This window comes from Anabrus simplex, chromosome 1, assembly GCF_040414725.1.
Source record: "Anabrus simplex isolate iqAnaSimp1 chromosome 1, ASM4041472v1, whole genome shotgun sequence".
In the NCBI taxonomy this organism is placed as follows: Eukaryota; Metazoa; Arthropoda; class Insecta; order Orthoptera; family Tettigoniidae; genus Anabrus; species Anabrus simplex.
The window spans coordinates 272978061-272991261 of record NC_090265.1 but is presented as its reverse complement, the minus strand read 5'-3'; positions in this window follow the sequence as shown (position 1 = coordinate 272991261).

The following is a 13201-nucleotide window of genomic DNA, read 5'->3' as shown; positions in this document are numbered from 1 at the left end:
AATTATTTATTTAATAAAAGGCTAACATTTGGTAGAGAATCTGCCACCTGGGCAACTGCATTTAATTTAGATCATTGATGATTGAGTTAATCATTGGAGGTCAGAAAAGTACAAATAAATATGTTTGTAACTGTGATCAAAAGAGTATAGGATTATATCTAATGAAAGAAAACGTTGATAAGCTTGACATTTTACAATATATTCATAGAAGAGGTACAGTACAATCTGTCCATTATAAAAGTGTAAGTAAAGAATAGTATGTTTAATTAATGGTATATATTTGCCTACTATATGTTTCGGTGAATACAGAGAGATTCCAAAATTAGAACAACCAGGATCGACAGACTATTGTTGAGGTTTAAGCTGCTGAAACATCCATGTTATAAGTCTGTCTTGCCTTCTTTGAAAGTAAAATACTTTCAAGCTGCCTCTGATTGAATTCGTAGGTGTAGGTGATGTGATAGTGTGTATCCTATGGAGAGGCTTGCTGCAGGTCTTTCTAGACCTGCTGATGCTAATGCTGTTGCTGCGACTGCTGCTGATGATGATGATGTAGGGAGAGGATAAAATCTGGTGTTGGCACATAGCCTACTCCTGTCCAGTAATACCATGGAGTGAGCTCAAGGCTGACTGTCCCCTCTGACAGACAAATCATTATCAACAGCATCATATTGTATCATCCTGATGGTCAAATTTTTTTCCACCAACAGGACTCGAGCCAGCTAACCACCGTGTCAGAACATACAGACTTCACACTTTAACACTTTAACAATCATGGACACAGGGTGGGCTAATTCATAGGTTAGAGTACTGTTTTTTATTTTGAGGCAATGACTCCATTCACTGAATTCAAGAATTGGTTCATCATACCTGGGGAATATGTCATCATATGTCGGAACAAGTGTAACTTCCTTCATTTCCTTCATAGAATCTTCCAGATCTTTCAGCTCATCAGCAAGCATCATATCACTTGTTACTTGACCTGGCTGCTTTGGATCATGATCAGTCTGTATGAAAATTAAAGAACATCTATAATGATGAATATTATATAAATACAAAGATATAATTGTATCACTACTCGACTAATAAAATAATGCATAAATACACAACAATTCAGTTTTCAGTGAACTCTCTGGAGAGGATGAAGTCTGAGTAATTCTTCTTGCTTAACACGCAAGAGGTCGTACCTGTTTTAGAACGCAAGAGGTCGCGCGAAGGCAAATTGCTCATGCTTAATATTTTAATGAGCTGCTATTTTCCTTTGGCAGTGAATGCTCTGATAAAAACATAAATATGTACCCTGTTTAACTGCCTTTCAACTAGTACTAACCACCGTGTCAGAACATACAGACTTCACACTTTAACACTCTGTCCATTATAAAAGTGTAAGTAAAGAATAGTATGTTTAATTAATGGTATATATATGGACACAGGGTGGGCTAATTCATAGGTTAGAGTACTGTTTTTTATTTTGAGGCAATGACTCCATTCACTGAATTCAAGAATTCATAGGTTAGTTTTCAAATCCGAAAGGAATAACAATAATACATGTTATGGTACGAAGGCGCGCACACACATGTGCGCACGAAAAACTGCATATGCCAAGAAGAAGTTGGTGACATTGAAATGATTACAATGATTTCTGATATTTTAAGAGTCATAAATATCAAAATGATCATTTGAATGATTTCTGAGATCTTGCTGCATAATGCTATTGTTTGCAGTTTCTTCGTTTTGGAGGTGATGTGGTGTAGAACATGTCCTCGGTATGAGGAACCTGAAATATTTGTCCCGAATGGCACTGACGGTGGCTCCAAGTAGCCTACCCAGTAACAATATTTTCTCAATGTAAAAAAATTAATGAATTTTTTGCAACATCTGGTAAAATTACGTGAGCTTTTAAAGAGTGCGAGAAATCGTGTGTGAGCAAATTGCCTCAACGTTTGCATTTGTACATTTCAATGAATGATTCGGTCACTCTTCAAGATAAAACTACAGCACCACACTTCACTGAAAGCCACCATAAACCTCACGAACTTTACTTAAGAAACTTTCTTGAAAATGCAGTCATGTAAGAATGCACTACACGAGGAGTCACATGAAGGCAATTTGCCGCGGCAGATGCGAGAGTGAAAGAAAACTTAAACTACTCCGGAACGCAGCAGGCAATACACTGACGATAATCAACGTCAGGTGAGAGAAAGGGAGGGGAGGAATGAAACGAGAGCCCTAAGCCCTACAGTGGCTAGCAACGAAATTATTAACAAATATTTAAAAAGTGCGGCAAACAGCCACGGGTGCGACCTCTCGCGTGTTATTATCAACGCAAAATTAAAAAGGTTGGTCAAGATTTACCGGTACTACCTTTCTCTCTATCAAGACCCACTAGCTAGCTTGAAAATAGATGGTGTCATCATGATCATAAATCATACCTAGTATTACCGGTTTTTTAAACAATTTCTTTTGCTGTTTCCTATCTGTTCAAGTGAACAAACTGTTGAAAGATGAAGAAATGCATATTCCTCCAAGTCCTACACTGCAGACAGATAAGTTATTCCTGTTGTACAATGTAAACCCTTTCTGTGAAATAATGTGGGAGGGTATATAAATCTAGCTCAAAGGGAAAAATTATAAAAATATTGAAAATTATTTGGGTGTAATAAATTTTCCAGTTGTATGAGGGATAGGACACTGTATAATACTGAGACCTTTAGCAATGAACTATATTGATATAGATGTTGATTCCCATAAGGAACCTGAAATATTTGTCCCGAATGGCACTGACGGTGGCTCCAAGTAGCCTACACAGTGGCCTCCATGGTATGCACTATCCCTGCATCTCGGTGGGTGTGCTATTTACCAACTGATAAGCCCAATTCACACTGGGGCAAAACGCTGGCAACCATGAATGAGTTAGCTGGAAAATTTATAATGTCCAATAACAGACCAATTATATTGGTATTAGCAATGAATTTTGCCCACTTACAAATAAGACAGTGGAAATAATTAGGGTTATTAGACTTCCGGGCATTTTAAACATTTCCTAGTATTTTATGAGTCCGGGGGAATTTTCTAAATTGCCAAGGTACTGAAATAAAACTCCATTTTAAAACCCATGCACACCCAGGAATCCCTATAATCCATGTAAAGACGGTGATCCTTTTATTACAGATGAAGAAGTTGGTGACATTGAAATGATTACAATGATTTCTGATATTTTAAGAGTCATAAATATCAAAATGTTCATTTGAATGATTTCTGAGATCTTTCTGCATAATGCTATTGTTTGCAGTTTCTTCGTTTTGGAGGTGATGTGTTGTAGAACATTCATGGAATTTATATAACTGAAAGTAATACACCTTACAGGAAAGAAGGTAATTATTGTTACTTTTCTCAGTCAATCAATTGCAATGGTATGGTCACATGAAAAGAATGAACCCTCACAGGACTCCTCGAACATACTTTGACCACAATGTTCCTGGGAAGAGACCAAGAGGAAGAGCTTGTGATGTTTGGGAAAAACAGATAATGAAGGACCTTGAAAGTAGAGATGTGAACTGGTGTCGCATATATGAGCAGCATCTGTGGATGGATAGAACAAACTGGAGGAGGTTCGTACACAACTGTACCCAGCTTGCTGGAGCAAAGAAATGATGATGATGATGATGATGATGATGATGATGATGACGATGACGACGACTCCAACATTCAGAACATAGACAAAGTCTTTATACAGGTATACTGTACTAGTTCATCCCTACATAATTATAATGTACATTAAATAAATTTGACAAAATTCTGCTCTGCTCTGTCTAATAGGTTTGTTTGTATAATTTAACGTTTTTTATTATCTCATGAGGACTTGCAAGTTAAACATTCTTCTGACTTTAATATGGCAGTTTAAGTATTGTGCTGTTTTTTAGGATTGTATTGTACTGTACTATATGCTACAACCATGTCAAGTTGCTAATATATTTTATCTCAAATGCCTAGTGAATATTAGTTTCATTTCATTTAGAAAAGAAGCTATCCCGCCCTTCCACGTGGGCTCCACATTAACTTATCTAAATTATACGTGTGGCCTGTTATTAATGTTTTTTGGTTCCTAAATGGTAAATAAAAAGGCTCTCTCTCAAAAATTCAGGTAAACGAAAGATAGGAAATATTGTTCTAGATTTTATTAATCTTAAGATATGTACTGTAAAACAGGCAACTCCCTTGAGTTATAATACTGACCAGGAAAACTAGCAGAAAGAGCCAACTAGAAAAAGAAACTCAGGATAGTAAGGAATTTCAAGTTACCCAATTGCAACAGTCAAGTTTTAGGGAGGAAGGGGGTCTGAGATTGCTCTTGGTAAACTGTCAAAGTGTAGTAAATAAACAATTAAAATTCGGTACATTGATGGAATCTTATGAGACTGATGTGGTGATAGGAGTGGAATCGTGGTTGAAAGAAGGGGTGGGTAATAGAGAAGTATTTCCAGAAGGGTACACAGTCTATCGTAGAGACCAAGGAGATAAAAAGGGAGGGGGGGTGTTTATTCTGGTAAAGGAAACTTACTGTTCACATGAATGGTTTACCGATGAAAGGGATGAAATATTAGGGATAAAATTAGTTTGTCATAATATGAAGGAGGTGGGAATTATAGGAACATACAGGCCTGGAAGAGAGGAAAGAGACATGGAAATCTTTGAAAAAATAATAGATTATACTTGTAAAAACAATAATAATGATATGGTAATAATTGGGGGAGATCTAAATTTGCCTGAAGTTGAATGGAAAGGAGCTGCAAGTGAAGCCCATGAACAGAAACTGGCAAATAAGTTAATTTGGGAGGGAGGATTTACACAAGTAGTACAAGAACCGACTCGTCTCAATAACTTACTAGATGTATTCTTGGTTAAACCATGGGAAATTGTTGATAAAACTGAGGTAATTGAAGGAATAGGAGACCATAAGGCTGTAATAATGGATGTAGGCCTCGTACCAAAAAGGCTTAATAAGAGGGTTACACAAGACAAGAAATTGTACAGAAAAACTAAAGTTGATGAATTTGGGACTTACCTTAACTCACAATTCAGTTGTTGGATAAGTGAAGGGAGTAACGTGGATACACTTTGGGCTAAATTTAAAGGAATTATTTGGGAAGGAGAGAAGAGATTTGTACCTGTTAAGAAGGGTAAAATGACCTCAGACCCTGTTTATTATACAAGGGAAATAAGAAAATTAAAAAGAAAATGTAGAATAGTAAACAGGAAAATCAAAGAGGGTAGGGAGAGTAGAGAAACTAGAAAACAGCTAATGAGGGAACTGAATAGAGTGAAAAAGGAAGCAAAAGAGAATTATATGAATGGCATACTTCAAGAGGGTAATGACCACAAAAGGAAATGGAAAAAGCTGTATTCATATATCAGGATTCAAAAAGGAAAAGGAATCCAAATTCCTACAATGGTGGGAGAAGGGGGTGAACACTATTTAACAGATACTGAGAAAGCAAACCTATTTAGTAGGGAATTTAGAGATTCAGTAGATGATTGTCAAGAGTTGGAAACCGAAACAGAAGATAGAGAGGGAGAGAGACAGAGGGAAACAAGAAGCTTCTCATTCACAAACGAAGATATTTTCAGAGAAATCCAACTGCTTCAGCAAGGAAAAGCAGCAGGGAGTGATCAAATTACTGGGGAGGTATTAAAGACAATGGGGTGGTATATAGTGCCTTATTTAACATTTCTCTTTGACTATGTCATAAATAATAGTGTAATACCAAAGGAATGGAAGGAATCTATAATAATACCAATTTATAAAGGAAAGGGTGATAAAAGGAAACCAGAGAACTACAGACCAATCAGCCTGACCAGTATAGTTTGTAAAATTCTGGAGAGTTTAATATCGAAGTACATCAGAGGGATATGTGATGATAAAAATTGGTTCATGAGGAGCCAGTATGGATTTAGAAAGAAATTTTCTTGTGAGGCACAACTGGTGGGATTTCAGCAGGACATATCAGATCAGTTGGATTCAGGAGGTCAGTTAGATTGCATAGCCATAGATCTTTCCAAAGCCTTTGATAGAGTGGAACATGGAATATTATTAAAGAAATTGGAGGGAATAGGATTGGACGTAAGGGTTACACGTTGGATAAAAGCATTTCTAAATTCAAGGGTTCAGAAAGTCAAAGTAGGAAATAATGTATCTCAGGAAGAGAAAGTTTGGAAGGGAATTGCACAGGGTAGTATAATCGGTCCGTTACTTTTCTTAATATACGCAAATGATTTAGGGAACAATATAACATCAAAAATAAGATTGTATGCAGATGACATAATTGTTTATAGAGAAATAAACAACACTGAGGATTGTTCAGAATTACAAAGGGACCTTGAAAGTATCCAACAATGGGTTGAAGAAAATAATATGAAGGTTAATGGAGGCAAATCAACTGTTACAACTTTTACAAACAGGAGCTTTAAAACTGAATTTGAATATACTTTGGATGAGGTAGTTATCCCAAAAGATGGCAAGTGCAAATACTTAGGTGTGAGATTTGAAAGTAATTTGCACTGGAAGGGTCATATTGATGACATTGTTGGGAAAGCATACAGATCATTACATGTCATAATGAGGCTACTTAAAGGATGCAACAAAGAATTAAAAGAAAAAAGTTACTTGAGTATGGTTCGTCCATTATTGGAATATGCAAACAGTGTTTGGGATCCTCACCAAGAATACCTAATAAAAGAAATAGATAGTGTGCAGAGGAAAGCAGCAAGATTTGTAACAGGGGATTTCAGGAGAAAGAGTAGTGTATCAGAAATGTTAAAGGAACTTGGGTGGGAAACTTTAAGTAAGAGAAGGGAGAAAACTAGACTTACAGGATTATATAGAGCCTATACAGGAGAAGAAGCATGGGGAGATATCCGTGAGAGGCTTCAGTTGGAAAATAATTATATCGGCAGGACTGACCACAAATATAAAATTAGAAGGAATTTTAGCAGAAGCGATTGGGGTAAATTTTCATTCATTGGGAAGGGTGTGAAGGAGTGGAACAGTTTACCAGGGGTAGTGTTTGATCCTTTTCCAAAATCTGTACAGATATTCAAGAAGAGAATAAACAGCAACAGAGAAAATAAATGAAATGTTAGAGGGCATTCGACCAGTGCAGGTTATTGTATATAAAAAGAATGTGTGTGAATAAATTAATTCCATCCCCTGGTCTAAGGAGTTTGGACAGCCAAAGTAGGGGACTGCCTGTAGGGGTGAAGTACAGTGGGGACTTCGAGGGCCCTGGGACCGCTACGGTAGCTGTGAAGGCCCTTCAGGAACTCTGAAAAGTGGTGGCAAAAGGGGCTCTGGTTAAGACGCAGCAGGTCGTTATGCTACTTAGGATCCAGAACGGTAAAAAAAAAAAAAAAAGTAAATAAATAAATGCAATGTAAATATTAATGTTATACCAGTTGTATAGTATCATTTGAAGTAATTCCACATACTGTATATCAGTTGACTATATTTGTAAGTAGGACAGGATATATTATAAGTAGAATTTTGTAAACAATATAAATTTATTAAGGATGAGCTGTGTGTTTAATAGAAAACATTGTTAGCGTAAATTGTATAATATTGTATTATAGGAAAAATTTTCTTCTCTTGTTAATTTAATATTTAGTGCTTGACAATAATGTATTTTAGTGTACCATTTGCCACCGAGGTAGACACCTCATTTGCAAATAAAGAGATTTTGATTTGATTTGATTTTGATGTAATTATTAATGTTTTACTGGTAGGCCTAGTACTATATTTATAAAGAAAAATTTGTTATTAATCAACTGAAGATAAATACAATTTAACTTCCGGCTTACCTTATGAAAGGAGAGTAAAGGGGCCTGACATTAAGTACATTTCATACAGAGGATCTTAGTGCTTTCCTTGCTGCAAAGTTTTCAATGGTGGCATCCATGTTAATTTTCTTTCAAAGTTTAGCCTCCACAGCTAGAACCCCAAGACTTGGGTCATTGTAGAACGAAGCATATTTTTCAATCTCTTTAGCGTTGAAAATGCTCTTTCAGTATTGGCAACATTTGCAGGAATAGTCAAATAAACACACAAGTTAGGAAACAGGTTTCCAAGTTTGATTTTGAGGACATGGGTATGTTTTCTCACCAAAGTTAGTAGCGTATACCATCTTCAAGCTTTTAAGCTCGTCTACTAAATCATCTTGCAAGTCGTTCTCATATCTTTGAACAAGATCCAAAGCTTTTGACTCAATTTCATCTTCTGACATGAATCGGAACTCCCAAAGGACTGAGAAAAATTTAACCATTTCTTTCAATGATTTAAACCTTACATTAAAGTCAGCAATGATTTCATCCAGCATCATGTAAAAAACATTTTAAAATAACATCTCTGCTGTGACTTTCTCAGGTGTATCTTCTGTACTAACATCTTCATCAGCCATTCTCTTTCACTGTTTCACTCTATTGGATTGTTCTTTTAACTGATCTGGCCAGCCAGTGTTTCCAGCCATGGTAGTTAGTTCACTCCATATATTTTTCCAGCCTTTGTTCTGCAAATTTTGAAGTTCACTCACTAGGTTTTTAAGTTTCCACTGACTACGTCAATAGTTGCCCCACGAGCTTGAATTATTCAGAATAGCAGTTTTCTTATTTCCCGTAAAATTTTGGAAACCTACTCTGGCCTTTCCTAGTTTTCTCCAGCCAGAAAGGGATGTAGATGTTCTGAAAGAATGTCCACATAACGTGCACCTGTCAGCACTCCCTGCAGCTGTACAATGGGGCCTAACTGCGACCATGAGAACGCCGCCCTGACCAGAACTGAGCCACCTCCTGAATGGACACAACCTTGTTGACACACAAGATCCATAGCGCATGGGGCATATGCCACACTCTTACGCGCGCATCAGTTCGATACATCTGGAACTTGGATTCATCAGACCATACCACACGCCACCACTGTTCCATGATCCATTGCCAATGCTCTCAAGCCCATGCACGTCGTTGAGCTCTGTGTCGAGGTGTCAGCAAAGGTACACGAGTTGATCGTCGGCTGGTGAAGCCTGTGCAGTGCGGTTGCCTGTTTACAGTCCTGGTAGAAATGGGTTCCTGACTCCCAACTTTCAACTGGGCAGTGATCTGACTCACAGTAGCCCATCGAGTGCCCAGTATGGTTCTGAAGAGGCAACGTGATATCCATTCGTTAAACACCTCTGGTCTTCCCGAGCAGCGGTTTATGCAGGTGGTAACATTCTCTCCACGATATTGAAGATTCACCCTCAATACTGCTAACCTCAGAAACCCAAATTCACGTGTAATCTCCGCAATGCTATGACCCATGTGCCGTGAACAGATGATCATCCCGCATTGAAAGTCAGTTAACTCACGTGTTGCCATCTTCACGACACTGATGTCTATGACAGATTGCTCAGCTATACTACAGCTAGCTGCAACAGTCAGGGGTCATAAACAGCACATTTTGTAATGGGACACTCCTTCCCATGACTTTTGGCCACTCAGTGTATAATGAATCAAATTTTGAGTAGTCAAATTTAGGAAGGTTTAGTAATAATGTATCGCAAAACAGGGGTTAATATTCTAGGGTTAAGGAAATGAACAGGGCACAAATTTGATCATATCTGATGAGTGTTTAATGTGAAACTATCCTATGAAATATAAGAAAGAAAATATATGTACACAAGTGATAAAAAGCAAATAATATATACAAGGAAGAAAGCATCTCAGAGTGGCATGCACCTGACCAGAGTTATGACAACTTTCTTACAAAATCTTCTTATTTGAAATAGGATAAACATATTATGCAAGTAGTAGGATTCCATCTATCATCTCCTTGGCCACCGGTTAACCATAGTTTACGAATATCCTCACGTTTTGAGAATATATAAAATTAATTATTTCTTTGCTGACCAATGTTTGTTTTCAATGTATCAACAATTGGTTTGAATCCATCCCATAAGCTGTTTACATTTTTATTTATAATTTTACCCTGATCATAATTACTATTTAAAATCTCCCATAAGCCTGTGTTATCAGCTATATGGTATTGCCTAATATATCTTATTTTAAAACCTGGTCTTCCCTTTATTTTTAACTGCAACAAAAAAAGTTTCATGATCACTTGTACCACATATCAATCCAATTTCTCTATGCAGGGTGTTTCAGTGAAAGCGTGCTAAACAAAAACTGGTAAGAGGGGCTGCAACATTGAGTATATTGACATAGGGAATGAGTGGTCTACAAGGCCATCCAAAGGTGATATGGATGTGAATATATGTAACATGAATAGGGTGTCTTGAGTAGTTATTATGTTTATTGGCAGTAAATATGTCCGGCTCCATGCCTAAATAGTTAGCATGCTGGCCTTTGGTCCAAGGGGACCAGGGTTCAATTCCCGGCAGGGTCGAGGGTTTTAACCTTAATTGGTTAATTCCAATGGGTCGAGGGCTGGGTGTGTGTGTGTGTTGTCTTAAGCATTAGAAATTATCCTAGGTAGGGTCACATCCTCACAGATGGGCAGGTCGCCTATATGGCATCAGATCAAAAGACTTGCACCAGGCCTCTCTGGAGGCCACATGCAATTATTACAGGAAATATGTATACTAGTATAAACATGTGTAACACAAATAAGGTGTCATGAGAGTTTATTGCTTATTTATTTTTTGTTTATGGAAAGTAAATTTGTATACTAATTACACAGGTAGCACTGTAACTGATGACCATGCCACGAAGAGACCAGAGTTAATGCATCTGTGTGTACAGTACAAACTCTTAATGGTTGCTCAAACTGAGAGCCATGGCAATGGTGTACGGAGATTCTGCTGCGCCTGTCTGAAGATCTCTGGTGTATTGCATATCGTCCCTGCTCTGACAAACTAACGAATCTGAAAATTGTCAAAAGGTTAGGAGAGCTGAAAGAAGTTGTGATTACTCATGTCAAATCAATTTTTATATTTAATTATTGGTTTTATGTGTTAGGCATACAGAATGAGCTGCAGATGTGAGACTTTGTCAGAGGGTAGACAATATATAAATAACAAAATGTAGACCAGAACTTCAGAACTACAGATTCCTTAGTTTGTCAGTTTCGCTAGTTTGCCAGAGCAGGGATGTGATATTATCACATCACATGCTGCAACAATCCTAACAACCAAGTCCATGTCATACACCAGCGTTTTTTCCTCGCAGCTAGATGGGGGATTCATTAATTCCATTACTGATCCAGTAGAATGATTGAAAACAGGCTGTGGATTTTCATTTTCAAGAAACATAAATAATTACTAAAGACACCATATTCGTTTTACACACATTCAAGTCTATATCACCTTTGGCTGGCCTCACAGACCACATGTTCCCTATGTTGAAATACTCAGTGTAGCAGCCCCTATTACCAGTTTCCATATTGCATACCTTTCACTGAAACACCCTGTAGAGCTCATCTGGTTTTACCAGAAGCATGCCCAAAATATTCGTCCCTCTAGTTGGTTCCATAAATTTCTCGTTCAGCTGTCCTTCCCAGATTAACTTTTCTTACCATTTGTTGGTCATGCTTCTTGTCATTCGCATTACCTTCCCACTTAACATTTGCTAAATTAAGATCACCCGCTAAAATCACAATCCTTTGTGTATCATTTCCCACACAGGTGATTATCTCATCAAATAATTCCACACCAGTTTTAGTGCCACCTTCTTCAGGACTGTATACCCCAAAAACATCAAGTAGCCTATTATCTTTAGAAGGGAGCCTGTGGCGATGTCACAACAGCGCTAGAGTTCCACAGCCACAAAAGTGCACCTGGTGACAGCATCAAGGAAGGGCAAGGAATCTCCATGATTGTCGCTAGTGTGCCATTTCACTGTTCACAACAGGATCCAGTCGGAACAAAAATGGAGTTTAAGTCATCAGAACGTCGATATTAAATCATCAGAATACTACTATGAGCCAAAGGAGTGATGTTTCCGTCAAGCGCTCAGCAAAAAAGAAATATAAAAGGCGATGGTAAAGAATGACGTATGAAGATTGTTAAGAGTTATTATTTTAAAAAATCTAACATTCATTTCGCATAGACGGAGAACGTCATGGTCGTACATAAAAGGAAGAAAAGCATCATTACATCAGAATACTAGCTACAAGAGAGAGTGAAACTATTGTTCACAACCATTTTATGAAGTATTAGCGCTACAGAATAACAACTATTTTATGAAGTATTAGTGCTACAGAATATTTCATGCCACGAAATTAAATCGTATTTTAAAATATAAAGAGTTCCACATTGCTACGTCACGATACACACCCAAGACGACGTATTAGCCAATACCATCAATTCCGAGAGGCTAAAGGACTGTAATATCGACAAGGAGAGAGAGAGAAGAAAAATATAAAGACACATAAATCTCCATAATTTGATTGGAATATTCACTTTTACATATTCCAAATCTTAGAATACTTCCAAGATTAACTTTTCTAAGATCAATATTCATTTATCACATGCAGATGGTAGAAAAGCATATCCATAAGATGACGACATTAACCAAACTGACGTCTTGTTTTGTTCCAATTGCTCGAGAGACCAGCAGCATGCATTAAAAAAATGGAGGTGAGGCTACCTAGATGACAGCCGCACAGGATGACATTTCCAGCCCATAAGGACCCATAACCAGACGAGACAGGCCCAGATGTTCCCAAACAGATGAGGGAAATGCCAGGAGCTGTGCCTGCATGTCCATCCACCCGGACATGAAACAACTACAGGGGACGCAGAGCAAAGATAGGTTTCTTTAAGTCAATCATACAAGTAAGAATTTATTTATTTTTCCAAGTGCTATTCTAATTAATGTCAGTGAAATGATTATATACTAGAAGACGAATACCATAATTAGGTTAAAGGTTGATAGGTATTCATCGGACCTAAATGTCAAATCCATGTGTAGGATATAGTCAACCAGTGATAATAAAGCATCCGTTCGTAATGCTGTCAATGTAATATGAGAGGAGGTTAACTTTTTATCTCTTGGAGAATTTCATACGACGTCGCGATAATATTAGGCTTATGTGAGAACTTATGACATCTAGTAATAGAGGAAATGAGATCGTATATAGGAAATGTTTACTAAATAGAAGGATATGGTGATATTTTACGGAATTATTAAAAGATTGAGACTAAGACAGAGTAGTTAG